Raw genomic sequence first — 13,949 nt, forward strand, 5'->3', positions numbered from 1 at the left:
ATAAGACTTATCTCATTTTATTTTTATTTATTTTTGAGGGATGAAAACAAAATATATTGTAATACATTATGAGAATATACACATCACACTATAAATGTGTAAATTATTTTAACGTGGATAGAGCAGACATATTTTCACATGTAAATCGGTGACTAGGAGTTTATTAAACCAAAACTAGAGTTGTGATGGTTGGAAAAGTGAAAAGACGACCCAAAACGGCTTTTCATAGTTTTATTTTGGTTCTGTCAACTTTTAATGAAGTGCGTTTTACGATGCTAAAATTACTGTAAATTTACATGGAGTCTGGTGGGTTTAGCGATCGCAATTACGTGGATGTTTTTAAAATGCTTAATGCTTAAAATCCTTTCCATAAAGTTGTCAGACACTTGGAATATTAATCTGAGCCTGTCAGTGGCAAAACAAGCACTTTTGTGAAGGTATATACAAGATGGACATTTTCCCTTTTTACCTCACATTGTAGCTTGTTTTGCCACTGTATATGCATTAATCAAAATAAAGTTGATGTGTATATGCATCAATTAAAATAAAGTTGATGTGTATATGCATTAATCATAAATAAAGTTTATCTGTATATGCATTAATCTAAAAAAGTTGATGTGTATATGCATTGATCTAAAAGAAAGTTGATGTGTATATGCATTGATCTAAAAGAAAGTTGATGTGTATATGCATTAATCATAAATAAAGTTTATCTGTATATGCATTAATCTAAAAGAAAGTTGATGTGTATATGCATTAATCTAAAAGAAAGTTGATGTGTATATGCATTAATCTAAAAGAAAGTTGATGTGTATATGCATTAATTAGTAGACCTCAAGGCGCAACGGTAGCGTGTCTGACTCCGGATTACTAACAAAGGGTACAAATTGTAATTTCCCCACTGGGGATCAATAAATATTACATTATATTATTCAAAAAGAAGGATGATTGTATATGCATTAAGAAAGTTGATGTGTATATGCATTAAGAAAGTTGATGTGTATATGCATTAAGAAAGTTGATGTGTATATGCATTAAGAAAGTTGATGTGTATATGCATTAAGAAAGTTGATGTGTATATGCATTAATCTAAAAGAAAGTTGATGTGTTTATGCATTAATCTAAAAGAAAGTTGATGTGTATATGCATTAATCTAAAAGAAAGTTGATGTGTAATTGTATTAATCTCCTCACAGTGATCGCTAACATCAAAGTAATATTTTGTTTTAACTTGATCTGAAACAATAATCGGCGATTCATTGTTGAAGAAAGGTTCTAAGAAATGTGAAGGAAGAAATTAAGCTTTACCGCCTTTTGAAATGTTTTTGTGTAGACTCTCCCAATTCTGGTGTTTTCATTTTGAAGGTTTCCAGGAAGAAGCAGGAAGTGGCTTTGAGGAAGTGTTTCCTCGGTGCGTTGCTGTCAGACGGGTCAGATTGGCCGACTCCGAGACGGTGTTATCCGTCTTCAGCTTCCTGCTTCACCTCCAAAGAGTAGCCTAGGTATCATCATAAGGCTATTAGCGATTCATTCAGAAATGTTCATGAATATTAATATATTATTAATATAGTCCATAAATTAGGTGTATCTGTTCAAACACTTATGTAATAACAGCTGCGACTAGTCATTTAATCAAATACATCAAAAGTCACAGTAAGTATGCAATATTTAGTTTATTTTGTGTCCTGTTTAATAGCTACATGTATGACCTTTGAAGCAAAAGAACATGTGAAAATCAGGTTGGTATTCAGTGAGGTTGATTGGTTGTTTAGACATCCTGGGAACTGCCAGGTACCCCCCCCAACCGCTCAAGGCGCTGGTCCAGCTGGTAGCCCACTCACTCTGACATCTCTCCATTAGTGCTGGAATAGATCCTGAGCGTGTGTGTGTGTATTTCAGGCCTGTGTGGGATTACTGAAAAAGTGTACACAGAGTGTAAATTGTAATTTCCCCACTGGGGATCAATAAATATTATAGATTAAATTATATTAATCAAAAAGAAAGATTATGTGTATGTGTATATTACTCAAAAAGAACGTAGAGGCATATAACGTATAGGCATGTATGCATATGTGTATATGCCTTAAAAAGAACAGATATGCATTAATCAAAACGAAAGTTGATGTGTACATGCATTAATCAGCAGACCTCGTGGCGCAATGGTAGCGCGTCTGACTCCAGATCAGAAGGTTGCGTGTTCAAATCACGTCGGGGTCAAATGTCCTTACTGCAGTTTGTGTGTGTATTTCAGCCCTGTGAGTGATTAGTAACTGAGTGTAAATTGTAATTTCCCCACTGAGGATCATTAAGTTATTTTAATCCAGTGGTTCTCAACCTGGGGGGGCGCGAGTAGACTACAGGATGGGAGGTGAAAAAAACTGCTCAACCACGGGAGCTGCCGTGAGCCCCTCTCCCGTCCAAAAGCACTCACAGTTAGCAGTACCCTCGCGCAGCAGGCACAGCCTGCAGTCAGAGCAGAGAGAAGACACACACCCCTCCGCGTCCAGGCTAGGGTGACCACCCGTCCCGCTAACGCGTGCGCGCACAGCGTTTGAAGCCCAATTCATACGTCCCGCAAATTGAGACCGTGTCACGCATAATCAATGCTTGCTCAAAAAAAAAGTTGGTCGCTCTATCTTGGAGCCCGAGGCAGCCAAACGAACAACTCGTTCGGGATGAACTGCGCCTGTAAAGAGAGCCGGCGGCAGCAGCCAGTAGGGGGGGGGACAAAAAGCTGAGGTAAAGTCGGACAGTTTCCAGCCAATTTCAGAAGAGGAGGTGACAAAAACACTGTGGTGCGATTCCGATTTAATAAAATATAATCAGACCCACATATCAGCTGGAACAGTCTCTAGTTTTAATTGTAGCTCTCAGAATGTTCTACATGAGATCTGATGCTGATTTTAATTAACAACAGACTGGAGATGATCTGTGATCTGAACGGATTTAGTCTCTCTGACTTCTAAACGTCACTATCAGCCAGAATGTACAGAATATGACTGTAAATCAGCCAAATAGTTAAAATCCCTCTGATTCGTTGTCATGACAGCGCACGCACGTGCATACCAGACACTGGGAAGGGACTTTTAGGAACGCGCTTTCCAATTCAAAAAATGGAGAAAGAGCCCGAGTCTGAGCAGTCTGAGGCCCCCCCACCATCAGTTAAAAAGAGAAGGTGGGTACAAGGAAGACTGGGAAGACTCTTTTGTTTAAACTGTTCCTGTGGTGTTGAGAAACTACAATTCCTGTTAGTCCTATAATTTTATATTATGTATTTAAAGTGAATAAATTGTAAGGAAATATAAAATTAAATAGCTAAAGTAAATCGTAAGTGGAAGTGCATCTGTCAATTATATTATAATTGTATGAATGTTCAAAATATTAATCTTTATTTAGAAAATACACATTGGTTGGCCTATTCATGAGCTTACATCAGCAGTTACACATGTTCAGGGGCATAGGGCATTATTAATATACCATGTAAGGTGGTATGTGCTAGAAATGGGTAAACCAGTATTAGTGAGTCTGCTCGTGGGGGGGAGGGGGGGTAGGCACCGCTGCGCCAGGCAGTGTCCCACATTGTCCCTCAGAAACATACCACTTGTCCCCCCTTGGGCTTATTAGCAGGTGGTCACCCTATTCTTAAGTGAGTTTTATCTTTAAACTTTTGAGTGTTCTTTAGGTTTTTATCTGCTTTAACTATTACCGGACAGCGGGGGCACGGAGCAGAGCAGAGCGGCCGTTAGGGAGGAATCCTCCTCCGTGTTCAGCTCCCTTTTGAACTGGCGGCAAAAATCTTAACGTTGGAACTTTATGATGAATAGAAATGTTGACAGGTTGATTTCTGTTAATAACAAACACAACTATAGTCAATAGAAAAAAACAAAATATGACAAGCCATCTTGGTTCATCTTTCCACTGTTCCTACAATCACCACTGGTTGGAAACTAAAGGATCCAAACTCAAAGGATGTTCCTCTTTAACTAAAAGGTCTATCTCTGTAGGGATCCATCCCATAATGTTGTCACACACTTAGAATAATAATCTGAGTCTGTCAGCAGCAACAACACAACCTTTAGTGGATGCTGACTTTACCTTTAAATTAGGAGTTTAAACAGAGACAACACAGGAAGAATAAATCCATCAAATCAAGTCCCCAGTAATCAGCATGTGGCCTTGTTTTATTTCAGGTAGTCAGCATGGAGCTGTTCCACATTCCCAGACATTTAAAACAAGTCAATCATTGGCGTTATTCTACGAGTCAGATGAATAAATCAGCTGTTTGCTATTTGAGCTGCTCTGTTTCCTGCTGCTCCGTCATTCTTTAGTGTCCTCTGGAAACAGGTTGCTGTCCTTTATGTTTCTTTTGGATGACATCATCAGTGTCTTTGCTTTAGTCTGAAGAAACTCCAACAGATTTAAAACCACATGCAGTCACAGAAAAAACAAACAGGGAATAGAAAATGAAAATGAAATGAAATGAAAAGTCCCCAAAGTAGGAAAATATAATGTTAATCTACCAAACAACAATAACTGGAGAGCATCCAATTAAACATGGGCGACTTCCAGTATGTCAATAATGAAGACAGGGATGTTTGGACATATTACAGATTCATTTTATTTTTATTTAACCTTTATTTAACCAGGAACAATCCCACTGAGCTACAGTAACTCTTCTTCCAGGGAGTCCTGGCAAGACCGGCGGCAATAAGTTTCATAATACATAAAAGTCAGGACAATGGTTCCATACTACACCACGAATCTCTATGGATACTACAACACAAACAAGACATTACAGTTAACTTAAGCTAATGCAGACATCCAACTTAAAATCAGGTTCCACTGAGATTTGAACTCAGATCACTGGATTCAGAGTCCAGAGTGCTAACCATTACACCATGGAACCTTTAAAAGTGTTGCAAGGGTTTGCTAGACAGTTTCTTTCATAATATCCACATGTGTGCTATTAAAGGCACACAACAATCACAATGAAGATGAAAAAAAAAACAATTATTGGCCAACTTAAGTCATTTAGTTAGCTAATTTTTCAGAGGATGTTAAGAACAGGTTTTGAAGGACTGGCCACAGACAGTGAATACAGCAGTAGATATGTCTACTGTGTACAAACACATGGTAACTTCACATGTGTTGACAATAAAGATGCTCACAAAATGCTGTACTTACCATTGAGTTTTTTGCGCACATTCATTTCCGCTTAAATACAAAGAATTGCTAAGTTCTTTATTCCCAATATCATGTCTCAGACATTAGTTCCAGATGAAAACACTAATTGTCAGAAGTGGGATTTGAACCCACGCCTCCAATGGAGACTGAGACCCGAAGGCAGCGCCTTGGACTGCCCGGCCATCCTGACTGATCCAACAGCTGATCAGTAGGACCTGTCTCCACTATACGGCCCAGTTTAATCTCCTGCAATCCTGCAAACAGCTATGTTGACTGTTTATTTGTGTGGATTTTAAAATCTATCTGTCAACCCCATCTTGCCCGTACTGGATGGAATGATGTCAATTTGCGCTTTTTATCTGTTATACATAACAACCTGGATGCAACAAAGAACCCTTTTCTCCTGTTTTGTACACAACCCAAAGTTTTACAAAACAAAAGATAACTTTCACCAAATCCCTCAGTTAAATCACAGTCAGTAACTTTACATGTGTTGACAACACATGCACTGTGTCCAAACCTTTCTGTGTAAAAAAATATCAAACTCAGACATTAGTTCCAGATGAAAACACTAGTTGTCAGAAGTGGGATTTGAACCCATGCCTCCAGTGGAGACTGCAACCTTAACGCAGCGCATTGGACCGCTCGGCCATCCTGACTGATCCAACAAATGTTCAGTAGGACCTGTCTCAAAAATTATAATATAGTGAATGAAACATGTCATGATATAGTAGGTTCTCAGTCATCCATGTCATAGTTAACAAGGGAAGGTTTCTCAACTGTCAGCCCAAATATATGGAGACATGGAGACATGGAAGAAAGTCACCAGTGTGGCAATGTGCTTGACATTGGCAATAAATTGCACGGGATGTGAAGGGAATGTGCAATACAGACCAAATCCTATGGTGGGAATCAAGATCCACCAATGTTTCTGTCCACAATGTCCACCTGAATCCAGAAATGTCCCTGCCAGATGGGAAATAGACTGACAATTGGGTCAACATTGTGCAATTATCTTCAAAATGTCCAACTGAATCCACAAATAAACCTGCCAGATGGGAAATAAACTGATAACTGTCTTCATGGTCTAAATGTGTCATATATTGCCGTACAATTCCCACAATGAGTCCAGATGTGTCCGTTTTGGTTCTTGATCCATGCTATTACCCCAAAAGTGCACAACTGGGCCAAGGGACATTGGACTTGGTAAAAGGTCCTCCGCAGAAGTTTTGTCTCTTATCCAAGAGACTTCTTTAGTTGTTTTTTACACAGAAAGGGTTTGACACAGTGCCCACTCCCCCACCCATGTCTGACAGTTGAAAGCTGTGGGGAAAGAGGGGTTCCAAAGCTAATAGACCATTCAACAAGCAATTCTGATGCACTATACTGGCCCATTCAGGATGAGCACTGTATACTTTGACTGCAGCAACACAAATTCAAATTTCAGTGATCCCTAATTTTTATGGTGATTACGAGACTGAATGCAAAGTGTGTATCCCCCATGTAACTCAAAGCCTATCACTTCCAGTCAATACTGTCAAATTTGGAGCTCCTTCCAATTACATTAACAACCAGGGGCCTGTTGCACGAAACTAGGATAAGGCATCAAGCCGGGATATTCAAGTTATCCTGGATGAATTTAGCTTGGACTCGGTTGCACGAAACCAGATTGAATTAAGCCCAGCCAAGTAACCATGGAGATTTATTCTTTGCGGCTAGCCTGGTCCAGAGCAGGCTAACAACCAGGCTAAGATTAATCCTGGAGTCTCATGTGTCAAATCAGCTGCAGCTCTGATCCGAAATAAACGTGTTTAACAGTTATTGCGTTGTCTTCTGCATGTGCTCTGCTTTATTTTTATTAACATGCATTAGCCTACTTGTCACTTTTGTTTTCGCGAGTTTGATTTAAACCCTACAGCTGTTTAGATGTTAGGAATGGTTGCACTGGCACCCTGATGCGGAGTGGGACTTTTCCCGGTGGGACGGTACTATGTCGAGGCTGCCTGGCGTGCGGCCGCTGCCCGGTGGCCGGTGGCCGCCGCTGCCCGCTGCCCGGTGGCTGCTGCCCGCTGCCCGGTGGCTGCTGCCCGGTGCCTGGTGGCTGCTGCCCGGTGCCTGGTGGCTGCTGCCCGGTGCCTGGTGCCTGGTGCCCGGTGGCCGGTGGCCGGTGGCTATTGCCTGCCAGCAGACTTGCGAGTTGTGTCAGTGTCCACTCTCTCTGTAAAAGTAGAGATGAGCAGCGCAGCGTCCGTGGTCTCAGCTTCAGGTTTATACAGGACGCGCTCCACAGATTAAGTGTGACGATATTAATGTAGCGATATTCCAAGAAGATATTAATGGCAGACTGGTCAGAGACCAATACATTCATGATTTCATTTTGTTGCTTGTCCTTCTCTAATAAAGGACAGTTTGTGTTACTCCGTAATATGTAGGCCTAATGTTTTATTATAGCTTACATTGGTTTCATAACCTTCTCAATTAGTCTCACATCCCTGGACCAATGACGTGGCCTATATACGTACTGTATATAGTGTAGTTTACATTCATCACACCGGGAACACCCCAATGCTTCTTAATCTTTTTATTTTAATGCTGTGACTTGTCAGAAGAAGAAAAAAAAAACATACACATTGTTTTACATATATGCACACAGCATATATTGAAGTCACTTACTTCTTTTTCTAGTTTTTGGCCCATTCTGATTGTTCGGTATGAACATTAATTGTATAAAGATATTTAGTATTAGACATAGCTTATAGAGATTTGTGCATATGGTTGTAAAACATGTTCTCACGTTGTGTATAAGGGTTTGAAATTAAGCCTAGAGTCCCTAGGGTCCATTTCCCAAGGAACATTAATTCCCTCTGCTCACTTTTAAGGCAAAGGCTAAATAATAATCCATTTTATTTATATAGTGCTTTACATGGTAAGCTATTAAAACACAGTGTAGCCTACAACTTTGTAAAAATGTGGAGTGACTATAGGCTAAGAAGATATTTTTACAACCATACACATTCAATCGGGTCCACTATGTTGGGCTTTTTCTCTCCGTTTGAGCCGTATTTCCCTTTTTGCATATTATATATTCTTCCCCTCCTCGTTACTTTCCATTAGAAGCTGCTGCTCATTGGGTGAAACATATGGCGCATGCGTCTTCTCAATTCTTCATCGGTAAATCTGTGATCGATCCCATGGTCTATTTGAGAAAGCCGTGAACGTGCACTCATCCCAGCTATCTACACCTGGATTGACATAGCTTCACCTGTTCATCCTGGCTCGGCAAACGTGCAACCGATTAAGCCACGATGAGCAGATCACACTAAGTCAAGCTGCGCTTTTTCACTTATCCTGTATATCTCTATTCTGCTTTTGTGCAACAGGCCCCTGCATTGGCCGGGAATTTTGTCCTGTCTCCCGCGTGGCAGGTGAGAATTCTACAACTGAACCTCCAACATTTGACATGCTTTGAATTGCACCTCTGAAAAAAATCAGTCTGCATGGCCACATTATGTTTTCACAAGTGTCAGCAAAAAGGTAATTTTATCCATCTTCCATCAAACACGGATCACAGACTCTTGGGCGCCTAGTGCACCAACAATCAAAATGGAGCTAACATGCATGAATGAAATCTAGAAGTTAATATCACCAGAAATGAGCTGTTTGCCTTCACACAAACATTCCCCTTTTGTGAAGGGGCTGATTCCGAATAGTAGTAAAGGAAAGCTGCATTAGCCGGGAATCGGACCCAGGTCTCCCACGTGGCAGGCAAGAATTCTACCACTGAACCACCAATGCTTGACGCGGTATACATTCCCCCACTGAAAAAAGTCAGTCTGCATGGCCACAGTACGGTTTCACAATTGTCAGCATAAAGGTAATTTAATCCATCTTCCATCAAACACGGATGACAGTCTCTTGGGCTGCCTATTGCACCAACAACCAAAACGGAGCTAACATGCATGACTGAAATCTAGAAGTTAACATCACCAGAAATTAGCTGTTTGCCTTCACACAAACATTCCCCTTAAGTGCAAGGGCTAATTCAGAATAGTACTAAAGGAAACCTGCATTGGCCGGGAATCAGACCCAGGTCTCCCGCGTGGCAGGCGAGAATTCTACCACTGAATCACCAATGCTTGACGCACATTAAACTGCACCGCTGAAAAAAATCAGTCTGCATGGCAACATTATGTTTTCACAAGTGTCAGCAAAAAGGTAATTTTAGCCGTCTTCAAGCAACCCCGGATCCCAGTCTCTTGGGGTGCCTAGTGCACCAACAAACAAAATGGAGCTAACATGCATGACTGAAATCTAGTCGACCAGAAATAAGTTGTTTGCCTTAACACAAACATGCCCCTTTTGTGCAGGGGTTAATTCCAAATACTAGTGAAGGAAAAGTTAATTGGCTGGGAATCGGACCCAGGTCACCCACGCGGCAGACAAGAATTCTACCACTGAACCACCAATGCTTGATTGGGTCAAAATTGCACCAGTGAAAACAATCAGTCCGCATGGCCACATTATGTTTTCACAAATGTCAGCAAAAAAAGCTAATTACGAAAAGATGTAAAGGAAAACTGCATTGGCCAAGAACCGGACCCCGGTCTCAAGACTACGGGGTTGAGAGAGCACAAGACTCCAGGAAAGGGAAGAAGTTGAGTTAGTAACATGCATTAATGGGATGAGATTGCATGCAGATGGAGAGAAGGAGGAGAGAGGTGCTTAGTGCTCAAATCAAAATCAAAAAGAAGCAGAAACAGATAGTGGCAATAAAGTCAGATATTTTAATAAGTGGAAGAAACAATATGATTATATTATTAGAGTCTACTTGAAGCTTTTTATATTTGTCTCTCTCTCTCACTCACACACACAGTGTACTACCACGTTGTTCTGCATCCATCTCCTCCCAGCCCTTGACATTTAGCAGCCCCACAACACACACAGACACACACATACACGCCAAAAGGTCTACTTACTAATGCATATACACATCAACTTTCTTTTTGATTAACTTTATTTTGGATTAATGCATATACACATCAACTTTATTTTGAATTAATGAAAATACACATCATCTTTCTTTTAAGCTGCAGTTCTAGAATGTTAAGCTGCACTTCTAGAACAATAGGTTGAAGTTGTAAAATTTGAACATGCATTATCACCAGACTTTAGTTTGATCTGAGGAACAGGAGGTCAGCACAGGCCATGATCGTAGAATGCAGGCACATTTTAGTCTGTTAAATTACAGGGATTTTTACACTGGGATGGAACTGCTAATCTTGTGATTGACAGACGATCTTCCCCAATACAGCCACCTGATACGGTACAGAACTCAGGCATTCCCACTCTCTAAAACACCACCGCCCAACGTGGGGCTCGAACCCACGACCCTGAAATTAAGAGTCTCATGCTCTACCGACTGAGCTAGCCAGGCGCTTCTTAACCCTTTTGTTGTCCTTCGGGTCCTGGGGACCCGTGCAGTTTTACCCATAGTGTTGTCCTCCGAGTCCCCGGGACCCGTGGCGTTGTACTTTGGGTTCCAGGGAGCCGTAGCATTGTCCTTTGTGTCCCAAGGACCCTTGACGTGGTCCTTTGGGTCCCCGGGACCCATGACATTGTCCTTTGGGTCCATAGGACCCGTGGCATTGGCCTTGCGGATCCCAAGGACCCGTGGCATTGTCCTTCAGGACACGGGGACCCTTGACATTGTCCTTTGGGTCCCAGGGACCCGTGGTACACTCAATCGGTCGTATTAGTTCTGCTACCCTCGCATCGTCCTGCCTTTGAGTCCCTGAGATTCTGGCCAGTGGCTTGTAGTTGTAGTAAAAACAGGAAAGGCAAAGGCGAGTGGAAAGGGAGGTTAAAAAAAGAAAACTAAAGGCTTGACATTAGCCTACTAATTATTTTTATTACACACACACACACACACACACACACACACACACACACACAATATACACTTTAGACACATTTGTCTTCTTGTTGTCGTCATACGACGACGACGACAAAGATGATGGCCAAGGCCAAGTGGATGTTTAAGTTCAAGACGAAGAAGGACAAGAAGAAGAAGAAGTAGAAGAAGAAGAAGAAGAAGAAGAGGGTGGACATGCAAGGGACGAAGAAGAAGAAGAAGAAGAAGACGAAGACAAAGAAGTACAAGTAGGAGAAGACGACGAAGAAGAAGAAGAAAAAGAAGAAGTAGAGGGTAGTGAAGAAGAGGGGCAAGAGGAGGATGAGGAAACATTTGTGTCAAAAGATGGCAAAGTAAAATTGTCCTCGAAAACGTGTCATCCCAGTGTCCCTAGACCTCATTGCCACGCCACCGAAAAAGACAAACCCGACCAAGAAGAGGACACGACAGACGCGGCTGCCGCGCTGCTACTACAGCGCCCGGGACCCACTGAGTACGCCGCGGAACACGTCCACGACATAGTGTCTGCGTTTGGCCTGTTTGTCACGCGGCAAATCAAAGACATGGTTGTGGTCGCCACGAACCTCGAGGGTCAAAGGAGATGTGCCACTGCCGGCAAGTAGAAAGCGATGGACGTCACGGACCTGCAAGCCTACCTCGGGCTGCTGCTCCTCGCGGGCGTTTACCGGTCCCGCAACGAGGAGAGCCTGTGGCACGAGGAGAGAGGCAGGGCCATTTTCCGCGCCACAATGCCAATCAAGCAGTTTCACGCGTACTCTAGACTGTTGCGATTCGAAGACCGCAAGTCGAGAGCTGCCCGCCAAGCCTCGGACAAACTGGCGGCCGTACGAGAAGTGTGGGACGAGTGGACGCGGCAGCTGCCTCACCTCTACAACCCGGGCGCCGACGTGTCGGTGGACGAGCAGCTGGTGCCCTTTCGAGGTGTTGTAGTTGTTGCTTTGTTGTTGTTTTCGTTGGTTTTTTTGGACCATTGCCGTACAATTGTCTTTGTGTGTGTGTATGTGTGTTTGTATGTGTGTTTGTGTGTGTGTATGTGTGTGTGTATGTGTGTGTTACATTTTTTCTTACATCTCTTTCCATCATGTTCCATCTTCTTGTTTGGACACGCCACTTTACACAAAGTGTACAACTCATCCAGCTCATCCAGAACTTGGCCAATTTAGCTCGATTTGGCCTTAATTGTTTCTGGACATCTGTTCTTTTTAAACAGTTAAAAAGCCGGCCGGTTAGCTCAGATTGTATTGAATTCAGATCGCTGGATTCAGAGTCCAGAGTGCTAACCATTACACCATGGAACCTTTAAAAGTGTTGCAAGGGTTTGCTAGGCAGTTTCTGTCATAATATCCACATGTGTGATAGGCACATAACAATCACAACAATTATTGGCCAACTTAAGTCAGTTAGTTAGCTAAGCGTTCAGAGGATGTGGGAAAAAGCAAGTCAAGAACAGGTTTTGAAGGACTTGCCACAGACAGTGAATACAGCAGTAGATATGTCTACTGTGTACAAACACATGGTGAATTTATATCTGTTGAAAATGCTCACAAAACACTTTACTTGAAATTGCATTTCTTGCGCACATTTATTTCCCCTTAAAAAACAAAGAACTGCTAAGTACTTTATTCCCAGTATCACATCTCTCACATTAGTTCCAGATGAAGAGAGGGGTTGTCAGAAGTGGGATTTGAACCCACGCTTTCAGTGGAGACTGCAACCTGAACGCAGCGCCTTGGACCGCTCGGCCATCCTGACTGATTCATCGGACTTTCAGTAGGACCTGTCTCAAAAATTATATATATATTATAATATATATATATATATATATATATAATATATTATATTAAACATGTCATGATATAGTAGTTTCTCCGTCATCCATGTCATAGTTAACAAGGGAAGGTTTCTCAACTGTCAGCCCAAATATATGGAGACATGGAGACATGGAAGAAAGTCACCAGGGTGGCAATGTGCTCGACAATGGCAATACATTGCACGGGATGTGAAGGGAATGTGCAATACAGGCCAAATCCTATGGTGGGAATCAAGATCCACCAATGTTTCTGTCCACAATGTCAACCTGAATCCAGAAATGTCCCTGCCAGATGGGAAATAAACTGATAACTGTCTTCATGGTCTAAACGTGTCAAATTTTGCCATAAAATGCCCAGATTGAGTCCAGATGTGTCCATTGTGGTTCCTGATCCATGCTATTACCCTAAAAGTGCTAGGTTGAGGGCAACTGGACTTGGTAAAAGGTCCTCCACAGATGTTTTGTCTGTCATCCAAGAGACTTCTTAAGTGTTTTTTTTACACAGAAATGGTTGGACACAGAGCCCACTCCCCCTCCCATATCTGACAATCCAAAGCTAATAGGTCATTCAACAAGCAATTCTGATGCACTATACTGGCCCATTCAGGATGAGCACTGTGTACTCTGACTGCAGCAACACAAGTTCAAATTTCAGTGATCCCTAATTTGTGTGGTGATTACAAGACTGAATGCAAAGTGTGTATCCCCCATGTAACTCAAAGCCTATCACTTCCAGTCAATACTGTCAAATTTCGAGCTCCTTCCTATTACATTAACAACCAGGTGACCAACATACTGTTTACAATCTAAATGGCCAACCCTCTGAACCCGAGAGACTCGCCTACAAGCAAAAACAGCACCTCTGATTCATAGCTTAATCATTTAATAACCATAAAAGATAGAAACTTACCAAAAGTTGCAGCTAAAAGCTAACGAGTTAGCTGTTACGGAGGTCTCTTCCGGGTCTTTCTAACCTCTACAGGTGATTTTCTATCCAGCTTGGAACTTCCAGCCTTTTTCGGGG

At 42.0% G+C, this 13,949-nt stretch overlaps 3 non-coding genes across 3 annotated transcripts; 1 reads left to right on the forward strand and 2 right to left on the reverse strand.

The window, feature by feature from the left end:
• Window positions 1-2,144: 2,144 nt before the first annotated feature.
• trnaw-cca (transfer RNA tryptophan (anticodon CCA)) lies at window positions 2,145-2,216 on the forward strand. Its single transcript has one exon. It is a non-coding gene; the product is annotated as a tRNA-Trp (tRNA).
• A 2,617-nt stretch (window positions 2,217-4,833) lies between these two features.
• trnaq-cug (transfer RNA glutamine (anticodon CUG)) lies at window positions 4,834-4,905 on the reverse strand. The gene has a single exon. It is a non-coding gene; the product is annotated as a tRNA-Gln (tRNA).
• A 5,639-nt stretch (window positions 4,906-10,544) lies between these two features.
• Window positions 10,545-10,617, reverse strand: trnak-cuu (transfer RNA lysine (anticodon CUU)). The gene has a single exon. It is a non-coding gene; the product is annotated as a tRNA-Lys (tRNA).
• Window positions 10,618-13,949: the final 3,332 nt, after the last annotated feature.

This window comes from Etheostoma spectabile, unplaced genomic scaffold (assembly GCF_008692095.1).
Source record: "Etheostoma spectabile isolate EspeVRDwgs_2016 unplaced genomic scaffold, UIUC_Espe_1.0 scaffold00018566, whole genome shotgun sequence".
NCBI classification, from domain to species: domain Eukaryota; kingdom Metazoa; phylum Chordata; class Actinopteri; order Perciformes; family Percidae; genus Etheostoma; species Etheostoma spectabile.